This window comes from Oncorhynchus tshawytscha, linkage group LG16 (assembly GCF_018296145.1).
Source record: "Oncorhynchus tshawytscha isolate Ot180627B linkage group LG16, Otsh_v2.0, whole genome shotgun sequence".
Classification (NCBI taxonomy): Eukaryota; Metazoa; Chordata; class Actinopteri; order Salmoniformes; family Salmonidae; genus Oncorhynchus; species Oncorhynchus tshawytscha.
The window spans coordinates 43,596,440-43,608,497 of record NC_056444.1 but is presented as its reverse complement, the minus strand read 5'-3'; positions in this window follow the sequence as shown (position 1 = coordinate 43,608,497).

Genomic DNA, 12,058 nt, shown 5'->3' with positions numbered 1-12,058 from the left:
ACTCTAACCCGGAAGCTTTTAAGAAATCCCGCTATGCCCTCCGACAAACCATCAAACAGGCAAAGCGTCAATACAGGACTAAGATCAAGTCGTACTACACCGGCTCTGATGCTCGTCGGATGTGGCAGGGCTTGCAAACCATTACAGACTACAAAGGGAAGCACAGCCGAGAGCTGCCCAGTGACACGAGCCTACCAGACAAGCTAAACTACTTCTTTGCTAGCTTCGAGGCAAATAACACTGAAACATGCATGAGAGCACCAGCTGTACCGGAACGCAGCCGATGTGAGTACAACCTTTAGACAGGTCAACATTCACAAGGCCGCAGGGCCAGATGGATTACCAGGACATGCACCCAGAGCAAGCGCTGACAAACTAGCAAGTGTCTTCACTGACATTTTAAACCTGTCTGAGTCTGTAATACCAACACGTTTTAAGCAGACCACCAAAGTGCCTGTGCCCAAGAACACTAAGGTAACCTGCCTAAATGACTACCGACCCGTAGCACTCACGTCTGTAACCACGAAGTGCTTTGAAAGGCTGGTCATGGCTCACATCAACACCATTATCTCAGAAACCCTAGACCCACTCCAATTTGCATACCACCCCAACAAATCCACAGATGCCATCTCTATTGCACTCCACACTGCCCTTGCCCACCTGGACAAAAGGAACACCTATGTGAGAATGATATTCATTGACAAAAGCTCAGCGTTCAACACCATAGTGCCTTCAAAGCTCATCAATAAGCTAAGGACCCTGGGACTAATCACTTCCCTCTGCAACTGGATCCTGGACTTCCTGATGGGCCGCCCTCAGGTGGTAAGGGTAGGTAACAACACATCCGCCACGCTGATCCTCAACACAGGGGCCCCTCAGGGGTGTGTGCTCAGCCCCCTCCTGTACTCTCTGTTCACTCATGACTGCACGGCCAGTCACGACTCCAACACCACCATTAAATTTGCCGATGACACAAAAGTGGTTGGCCTGATCACCGACAACAACGAGACAGCCTATAGGGAGGAGGTCAGAGACCTGGCCGTGCAGTGCCAGGACAACAACCTCTCCCTCAACGTGATCAAGACAAAGGAGATGATTGTTGGCTACAGGAAAAAGAGGACCGAGCACACCCCCATTCTCATCAACGGGGCTGCAGTGGAGCAGGTTGAGAGCTTTAAGTTCCTTGGTGTCCACATCACCAACAAACTAACATGGTCCAAGCACACCAAGCAGGCACAACCAAACGTATTCCCCCTCAGGAGATGGAAAAGATTTGGCATGGTTCCTCAGATCCTCAAAAGGTTCTACAGCTGCACCATTGAGAGCATGGTTGCATCACTGCCTGGTATGGCAACTGCTCGGCCTCCGACCGCAAGACACTACAGAGGATAGTGCGAACGGCCCAGTACGTCACTGGGGCCATGCTTCCTGCCATCCAGGACCTCTATACCAGGCGGTATCAGAGGATGGCTCTAAAAATTGTCAGACTCCAGCCACTCTAGTCATAGACTGTTCTCTCTGCTACCGCATGGCAGTTGGTACCGGAGCACCAAATCTAGGTCCAAGAGGCTTCTAAACAGCTTCTACCCCCAAGCCATAAGACTCTATTCAAATGGCTACCCAGATTATTTGCATTGCCCCCCCCTCCCCACCACTGCCACTCTACTCTCTGTTGTCATCTATGCATAGTCACTTTAATAGCTCTACCTACATGTACATACTACCTCAACTAACCGGTGCCCCCGCACGTGGACTCTGTACCGGCATCTCTCTGTATATATTGTTCTTTTTTACTGCTGCTCTTTAATTACTTGTTACTTTTCTCTTCTTATCTGTATTTCTTTTTGAAACTGCACTTTTGGTTAGGGGCTCGTAAGTAAGAATTTCACTGTAAGGTCTACACTTGTTGTATTCGGCGCATGTGACTAATATAATTTGATTTGAAATGGTTTTGTGATGAATAAGCCATCTGATTCGATGAAAGATGGAGTTGAAAGTCTTTCTGCCCATAATTTAATTTAAAGTACTCTAAAGTTTTTTTCCCATCATTCTTTATATCATTGTTCTTGGCTTCATAATACAGTTTCTTATTTTTGTTGTTGAATTTAGTCACATCATTTCTCAATTTACAATAAGTCTGCCAGTCAGATGTGCAGCCAGACTTATTAGCCACTCCTTTTGCCCCATCTCTTTCAACCATTCCTCATCAATCCATGGAGCCCTGACAGTTCTAACAGTCAGGTGCATGTTTATCCATAATTGGAAGAAGCAATTTCATAAATTCATCAAGTGCAGCATCTGTATGCTGCTTATTAATCACATAAGACTAACAAATATTTTTAACATCATCCACATAAGAGTCACAGCAAAATCTTTTGTATGATCTCTTATACACTATTTTATGCCCAGCTTGGATATAGCCACAATATAGCCACAATATTGTGATCACTGCACCCAATGGGTATGGATACAGCTTTAGAACAAAGTTCTACAGTATTTGTAAAAATGTGATCGATACATGTGGATTATCTTGTGTTTGTAAACACCCTGGTAGGTTGATTAATAACCTGAACCAGATTACAGACACTGCTTACAGTGAGACGTTTCCTCTTGAGCGGACAGCTTGATGAAAACCAGTCAATATTCAGGTCCCAAAGAAAGTAGACCTCTCTGTTTACATCACATACACTATCAATCATTTCACACATTATTTAGATACTGACTGTTAGCATTTAGTGGCCTGTAGCAACACCCCATAAGAAAAGGCTTTAGATGTGCCAAGTGAACCTGCAAACACAACACTTCAATTACACTTCACATAAGATATTCTCTAAGCATTACAGGGATATAGCTCTGAATATAAAAAGCAACACCTCCCCATAAGCATTTCTGTCTCTTCTGTAGATGTTATATCCTTGTATTGCTACTGCTGTATCATCAAATTAATTATCTAAGTGAGTCTCTGAAATGGCTAATATATGAATGTAATGGATTTTATTAACTTCTTGAAGCTACCCATCCCGTTAGTGGGATAATTTTCGTCAGCAACCGCTGAATAACATAGCGCCACAGTCAAATAATATTACAAAAAAATATTAATATTTATGAAATCACAAGTGCAATATTGCAAAACACAGCTTAGCCTTTTGTTAATCCATCTGTCGTCTCAGATTTTGAAATTATGCTTTACAGCGAAAGCAATCCAACCGTTTGTGTAAGTTTATCGATAGCACTGCAAAACATTATGTACACTAAGCATTAAGTAGCTAGGTCATGAAAAACAGAAAAGCAATCAAATTAATCGTTTACCTTTGATCTTCGGATGTTTTCACTCACGAGACTCCCAGTTACACAACAAATGTTCCTTTTGTTCCATAAAGATGATTTTATACCCAAAATACCTCTGTTTGTTTGTCGCATTATGTTCAGAAATCCACGGGAAAGAGCGGTCACGACAACGCAGACGTATATTCCAAGTAATATCCATAAGCCAGCTTGTTTTCTGCTCTACCTGATAATTAATAGTGCACCTTGCCACTAATTTCGCGGCCGATCTACGTAATGTGATCTTGTCACTTTAATTTTTTCTACAGTCTTTGAAGCAGTTTGAAGGCCACCACAGAGTTGATAAGTGCACCTTGTTTCCCAGGTCTAAATCAGACCCTGATTAGAGGGAATCAATGAAAAAATGCATTGGAACTAGCTTTGAGGTCCAGAGTTGAGTTTGAGGGGTCTAAGGGTTGGGCCATACTTTTGGAATCAGAACTTTCAAATAAAGTGTGACATTCAGTACCAGTCAAAAGTTTGGACACACCTACTCATTCAAGGGTTTTTCTTTATTATTACCATTTTCTACATTGTTGAATGATAGTGAAGACATCAAAACTATGAAATAACACAGAGAATCATGTACTTTTATAATACCCACCCAGCACAGCCAGAAGGGGACTGGCCACCCCCCAGAGCCTGGTTCCTCTCTAGGTTTCTTCCCAGGTTCCAGCCTTTCCAGGGAGTTTTTCCTATCCATTGTGCTTCTACATCTGTATTGCTTGCTGTTTGGGGTTTTAGGCTGGGTTTCTGTATAGCACTTTGACATCTGCTGATGTAAAAAGGGATTTATAAATACATTGGATTGATTGATTGATTGGTGTAGTAACCAAAAAAGTGACCACATCAAAATATATTTTATATTTGAGATTATTCAAAGTAGCCACCCTTTGATTTGATGACAGCTTTGCACACTCGGCATTCTCTAAACCAACTTCACCTGGAATGCTTGAAGGAGTTCCCACATATGCTGAGCATTTGTTGGCTGCTTTTCCTTCACTCTGTGGTCCAACTCATCCCAAAACATCTCAATTGGGTTGATGTCGGGTGATTGTGGAGGCCAGGTCATCTGATGCAGCACTCCATCCGTCTCCTTCTTAGTCAAATAGCCCTTACACAGCCTGGAGCGGTCATTGTCCTGTTGAAAAATAAATTGTCCCACTTAGCGCAAACCAGATGGGATGGCGTATCGCTGAAAAATGCTGTGGTAGCCATACTGGTTAAGTGTGCCTTGAATTCTAAATAAATCACTGAGTGTCACCAGCAAAGCACCCCCATACCATCTCATTTCCCCCTCAATGCTTCACGCTGGGAACCAAACTTGGAAATCCTCCGTTCACCTTCTCTGCGTCTCAAACTCCCCACGGTTGGAACAAATAATCTCAAATTTGGACTCCTCGGACCAAAGGACAGATTTCCACCAGTCGAATGTCCATTAATCATGTATTTTTGCCCAAGCAAATCTCTTCTTATTGGTGTCCTTTAATAGTGGTTTCTTCGCAATTCAACCATAAAAGCCTGATTCACGCAGTCTTCTCTGAACAGTTGATGCTAAAGTGTGTCTGTTACTTATTTGGGCTGCAATTTCTGAGGCTGGTAACTCTAATAAACGTATCCTCTGCAGCAGAGGTAACTCTGGCTTCCATTCATGTGGCGGTCCTCGTGAGAGACAGTTTCATCATACACTTGATGGTTTTTGCGACCGCACTTGAAGAAACGTTCAAATTTCTTTACATTTTCCTGGTTGACTGACCTTCATGTCTTAAAGTAATGATGGACTGTTGTTTCTCTTTGCTTATTTGAGCTGTTCTTGCCATAATATGGACTTGGTCTTTTACCAAATATGGTTATCTTCTGTATACCACCCTACCTTGTCACAACACAACTGACTGGCTCAAACACAGTAAAAAGGAAAGAAATTCCACAAATTCACTTTTAGCAAGGCACACCTGTTAATTGAAATGCATTCCAGGTGACTACCTCATGAAGCTTGTTGAGAGAATACCAAGAGTGTGCAAAGCTGTCATCAAGGCAAAGGGGGGCTATTTGAATAATCTCAAATATATTTTGATGTGTTTAACACTTTTTTGGTTATTACATGATTCCATGTGTTATTTCATAGTTTGTCTTTACTATTATTCTACAATGTAGAAAATAGAACGAATAAATAAAAACCCTTCAATGAGTAGGTGTGTCCAAACCTTGACTGATACTGGACATTAGACATCTGTTAATGTGATTAATTTTGTCTCACAGAAGTTTCTCCAACAAGCTCACCTGGAAGTGTCACAGAGCAGAGGTAGATGGCCTTCAGTAACTTGATAGTATTTAAAAACATTCACATCAAAACAGTGGACCTTATTTTGTAGTATCATACTTTAGAGCCTGAACTTTCAAATAAAGTCTGACATACATTAGACATCTGTTAATGTTAACATGTGATTCATTTTGTCTCAGACATCTCTCCACCCAACTGTACTGCAAGACAGCAGAGGTAAATGGCTTATAGTAACTTCATATATTTAAAAACATTGAAGAATTCACATCAAAACAATAGACCTTAGTTTGTGGCATAAACTTTCAAATGAAGCGTGACATACATTAAACATGTTAACAGACATCTCTCTGGGGGGGGTTGGGGGCTAACACAACGTGCCATAGGAACACAGGAATTATGGTTGCTGATAAGTCCTCTGTACGCCTATGTAAATATTCCATTAAAAAAAATATTTAAAAAATCAGCCATTTCCAGGTACAATAGTCATTTACAACATTAAATGTCTACACTGTATTTCTGATCAATTTGATGTTATTTTAAATGGACCAAAAATGTGCTTTTCTTTCAAAAACAAGGACATTTCTAAGTGACCTCAAACTTTTGGATGGTAGTGTAGTTAACATTACGGTGCCCTAGCAGGCCACATTTAACTTATGTTTGTTGACATGCATTGATTGTATGGAACTTACAGATGCTTTGGTCAAAAAGGCAAAGAGGCAGAGCAGAAAAAGGAGGGAGACAGTGAAAGTAAGAACATGTGAAGGCAGTTTCATGAACTATACTGAATCACACCTGTTTTCTTAAATTGTGGTGTGGTCATTGAAAGATCAATACATGTTTGATTCTCACTTTTATTTAAATGTATATTAAACATACATTTTTTTGACAGTCAGCTCAGAAAACAACTGATCGCACACCAGAGGTACACTAGAGTGATGCTCAATTAAGAACTTTCAAAAGAAACATGAAAATACATTCATATACTGTACCCTTCAATACCTCTAACTAATAACATGTTTTATTTTGTTTTACATCCGTCTCCACTTTCCAAGGATGGTAAATAGCTCAAAACATTGAAGCATACTTGCATGTTGTACTCAAACTTAACATCTGCCAAATGCAGGTAGATTTTGGCATTGGCTGTTAAAATGTCTATTTGATCAGTCATGTTGGTGGGTGGTCAGTGCTCCACAGTTCGAGCATTTCACATTTATAGCAAAATAAATACTGCAGTAGATGTTTTCAAAGTATTTCTGCCTCACGGTGCGACACTGCATGGCTGGGGGCTGTGTGCTTGTGAAGAGCTGAGTGACAGATTCATTTTTAGAACCGCTTCACAGTCATAAAATGTACTTGAAATGAAAGTCCGCTGAAGTGAGACTTTGTCCTTGTGTTTCTTGGCAATTTACATTGAAAAGCAACCTAGCTTGTGAATAAAACAATGTTTGAGTTTCAACTGCTAGTGAAGACAAGCAACAGTGATACTAGTCAGACTCAATCTCCCAGGCACAGCACATGACTCGAGTTACCACTGTAAACTCCTGCCTTTAAAAGGAGCAGGTGTTTAGTTTATTAATTCGACCATTTAAAAAAAACAAGCACACAACTTAAGCCATACATGCGCATGAATAAAATCGAGGATAACACAAAGTCTGGGACTTATTTCCATTGTGGTCCGCTTTTGTGAAAATGTTTGTCTCATCTGTGATATTTTGGTTGAAAAAAAAATCAGGACACAAAATGCTGTGAAATTAAAAAATATACCACATTACTTCTTACAATACATTTATTTTAGAAACAAAGCATGCTCATCTGTTTAGTGTTTTGTTGCTGTAATTTTTATTTATCTTTATTTGGGCTGGTAAAAAACCTGAGTGCCTGTTAGATGTTTTTTTTCTTCTACCTGCCACAGTAAATGGCTGACAGTAACTTCATAATATTTAACATTGAAGCGTTCAAATCAAAACGATATACCTTATTTTGTTCTGTCATATAGTAGGTCCAATCCCAAATGGGACCATATGCACTTGTGGACTAGAAAATGTTCCAGTTCTTCTGCATACTCACAAGACATGTCACCCATTGAGCAGGTTTGGGACGCTCTGGATCGAGTGTACGACACCGTGTTCCAGTTCCCGCCAATATCCAGCAACTTCGCACATCCATTGAAGAGGAGTGGGACAACATTCCACAAGCCACAATCAACACAATGTGAAGCGCTGCATGAGGAAAATAGTGGTCAAACCAAATACTGACTGGTTTTCTGATCCACGTCACTACTTTTTAAAATTATCTTTGACCAACAGATGCATTTCTGTATTCCCAGTCATGTGAACTCCATAGATTAGGGCCTAATGCCCAGTGATGTCCAGGTTTAGGGGAGGGTTTGGCCGACAGGGATGTCCTTGTCCCATCGCACTCTAGCGACTCCTTGTGCCGGGCCGGGTGCATGTACGCCGACTTCGGTTGCCAGTTGTACGGTGTTTCCTCCTGCATCTGGCTTCCGGGTTAAGCGAGCAGTGTGTCAAAAGCAGTGTGGCTTGGCAGGATAATGTTTTGGAGGACGCATGGCTTTCGAGCTTTGCCTCTCCCGAGCCCATACGGGAGTTGCAGCGATGGGACAAGACTGTAACAACCAATTAGATATCACAAAATCGGGGAGAAAGATTTGACCTAATTTATTTCAATTGACAGATTCTTATATGAACTGTAACTAAATATTTGAAATTGTTGCATGTTGCGTTTTTATATTTTTGTTCAGTGTATATACACTGCTCAAAAAATAAAGGGAACACTAAAATAACACATCCTAGTTCTGAATGAATGAAATATTCATATTAAATACTTTTTTCTTTACATAGTTGAATGTGCTGACAACAAAATCACACAAAAATTATCAATGGAAATCAAATGTATCAACCCATGGAGGTCTGGATTTGGAGTCACACTCAAAATTAAAGTGGAAAACCAGACTACAGGCTGATCCAACTTTGATGTAATGTCCTTAAAACAAGTCAAAATGAGGCTCGGTAGTGTGTGTGGCCTCCACGTGCCTGTATGACCTCCCTACAATGCCTGGGCATGCTCCTGATGAGGTGGCGGATGGTCTCCTGAGGGATCTCCTCCCAGACCTGGACTAAAGCATCCGCCAACTCCTGGACAGTCTGTGGTGCTGGACAGTCTGTTGGTGGATGGAGCGAGACATGATGTCCCAGATGTGCTCAATTGGGGAACGGGCGGGCCAGTCCATAGCATCAATGCCTTCCTCTTGCAGGAACTGCTGACACACTCCAGCCACATGAGGTCTAGCATTGTCTTGCATTAGGAGGAACCCAGGGCCAACCGCACCAGCATATGGTCTCACAAGGGGTCTGAGGATCTCATCTCGGTACCTAATGGCAGTCAGGCTACCTCTGGCGAGCACATGGAGGGCTGTGCGGCCCCCCAAGGAAATGTCACACCACACCATGACTGACCCATCGCCAAACCGGTCATGCTGGAGGATGTTGCAGGCAGCAGAACGTTCTCCACGGCGTCTCCAGAATCTGTCACGTCTGTCACGTGCTCAGTGTGAACCTGCTTTCATCTGTGAAGAGCACAGGGCGCCAGTGGCGAATTTGCCAATCTTGGTGTTCTCTGGCAAATGCCAAACGTCCTGCACGGTGTTGGGCTGTAAGCACAACCCCCACCTGTGGACGTCGGGCCCTCATACCACCCTCATGGAGTCTGTTTCTGACCGTTTGAGCAGACACATGCACATTTGTGGCCTGCTGGAGGTCATTTTGCAGGGCTCTGGCAGTGCTCCTCCTTGCACAAAGGCGGAGGTAGTGGTCCTGCTGCTGGTTTGTTGCCCTCCTACGGCCTCCACGTCTCCTGATGTACTAGCCTGTCTCCTGGTAGTGCCTCCATGCTCTGGACACTACGCTGACAGACCCAGCAAACCGTCTTGCCACAGCTCGCACTGATTGTCCATCCTGGATGAGCTGCACTACCTGAGCCACTTGTGTGGGTTGTAGACTCCGTCTCATGCTACCACTAGAGTGAAAGCACCGCCAGCATTCAAAAGTGACCAAAACATCAGCCAGGAAGCATAGGAACTGAGAAGTGGTCTGTGGTCACCCCCTGCAGAACCACTCCTTTATTGGGGGTGTCTTGCTAATTGCCTATAATTTCCACCTGTTGTCTATTCCATTTGCACAACAGCATGTGAAATGTATCGTCAATCAGTGTTGCTTCCTAAGTGGACAGTTTGATTTCACAGAAGTGTGATTGACTTGGAGTTGCATTGTGTTGTTTAAGTGTTCCCAAACTCTCTCCAGAAGTTCAGTGAGGATCTCTGAATGATCCAATGTTGACCTAAATGACTAATGATGATAAATACAATCCACCTGTGTGTAATCAAGTCTCCGTATAAATGCACCTGCACTGTGATAGTCTCAGAGGTCCGTTAAAAGCGCAGAGAGCATCATGAAGAACAAGGAACACAACAGGCAGGTCCGAGATACTGTTGTGAAGAAGTTTAAAGCCAGATTTGGATACAAAAAAATTTCCCAAGCTTTAAACATCCCAAGGAGCACTGTGCAAGCGATAATATTGAAATGGAAGGAGTATCAGACCACTGCAAATCTACCAAGACCTGGCTGTCTCTCTAAACTTTCAGCTCATACAAGGAGAAGACTGATCAGAGATGCAGCCAAGAGGCCCATGATCACTCTGGATGAACTGCAGAGATCTACAGCTGAGGTGGGAGACTCTGTCCATAGGACAACAATCAGTCGTATATTGCACAAATCTGGCCTTTATGGAAGAGTGGCAAGAAGAAAGCCATTTCTTAAAGATATCCATAAAAAGTGTTGTTTAAAGTTTGCCACGAGACACACCAAACATGTGGAAGAAGGTGCTCTGGTCAGATGAAACCAAAATTGAACTTTTTGGCAACAATGCAAAACGTTATGTTTGGCGTAAAAGCAACACAGCTCATCACCTAGAACACACCATCCCCACTGTCAAACATGGTGGTGGCAGCATCATGGTTTGGGCCTGCTTTTCTTCAGCAGGGACAGGGAAGATGGTTAAAATTGATGGGAAGATGGATGGAGCCAAATACAGGACCATTCTGGAAGAAAACCTGATGGAGTCTGCAAAAGACCTGAGACTGGGACGGAGATTTGTCTTCCAACAAGACAATGATCCAAAACATAAAGCAAAATCTACAATGGAATGGTTCAAAAATAAACATATCCAGGTGTTAGAATGGCCAAGTCAAAGTCCAGACCTGAATCCAATCGAGAATCTGTGGAAAGAACTGAAAACTGCTGTTCACAAATGCTCTCCATCCAACCTCACTGAGCTCGAGCTGTTTTGAAAGGAGGAATGGGAAAAAATTTTAGTCTCTCGATGTGCAAAACTGAAAGAGACATACCCCAAGCGACTTACAGCTGTAATCGCAGCAAAAGGTGGCGCTACAAAGTATTAACTTAAGGGGGCTGAATAATTTTGCACGCCCAATTTTTCAGTTTTTGATTTGTTAAAAAAGTTTGAAATATCCAATAAATGTCGTTCCACTTCATGATTGTGTCCCACTTGTTGTTGATTCTTCACAAAAAAACACAGTTTTATATCTTTATGTTTGAAGCCTGAAATGTGGCAAAAGGTCGAAAAGTTCAAGGGGGCCGAATACTTTCGCAAGGCACTGTGTATATATATATATATATTCTTCTGTTGTAACTTCAACATCAAGACAGCACTTAGAGTTTATGATTAAAAAGGTCTAAAATCAGTGCATATTCTGCCCTTGAATTGTGTTCCCATACAAAACTTGACAGATAGCTAACGACTAAGTCTTCAATAAAACTCCCATGGTGTTACTTTTCTTGAATGAATATATTGAAAACGTTTGAAACTGCAAAATACAGAAAAGAATATACTTTAGTATTCAATTCACATAGACATACTGTAGCTGTACATTATACATTTCAAGTTGAAGTTGCATGAAAATACAAAGCACGTGCCAAGGTACCATGCATCTGGCATGACGCCAAACCATATAACTAATTGTTACTCATATGGTAGTTGGCTAACTCCTTTCATTACTCTAATAATGTACAACCATCTCTGTAGAATAACAAAGCATATTACACTAGAAACAGTAACAGAACTACAGTATTATATATTTTACAATTCGTTTGCATGACGCACGAGCAAAGTAATACAGCTGACGGCATACATGCAAGGCAATTTGTGTGTAAACGCAACCAACCAACATTGATATGTAAGAAACTATCAATAACAAGATAATCATCACTAGCTAAATGCTTGAATCGAACTTAAACAAATATTTTCCAAGGCTGAAGCGTGACAAGAAATAACTACACTGAAAGACCTGTGCGTGCAGAACGAGTTCTCAACTTCCTGTTTGCGTACAGTCTAAGTACCAGAAAGCTCCACTAGGGG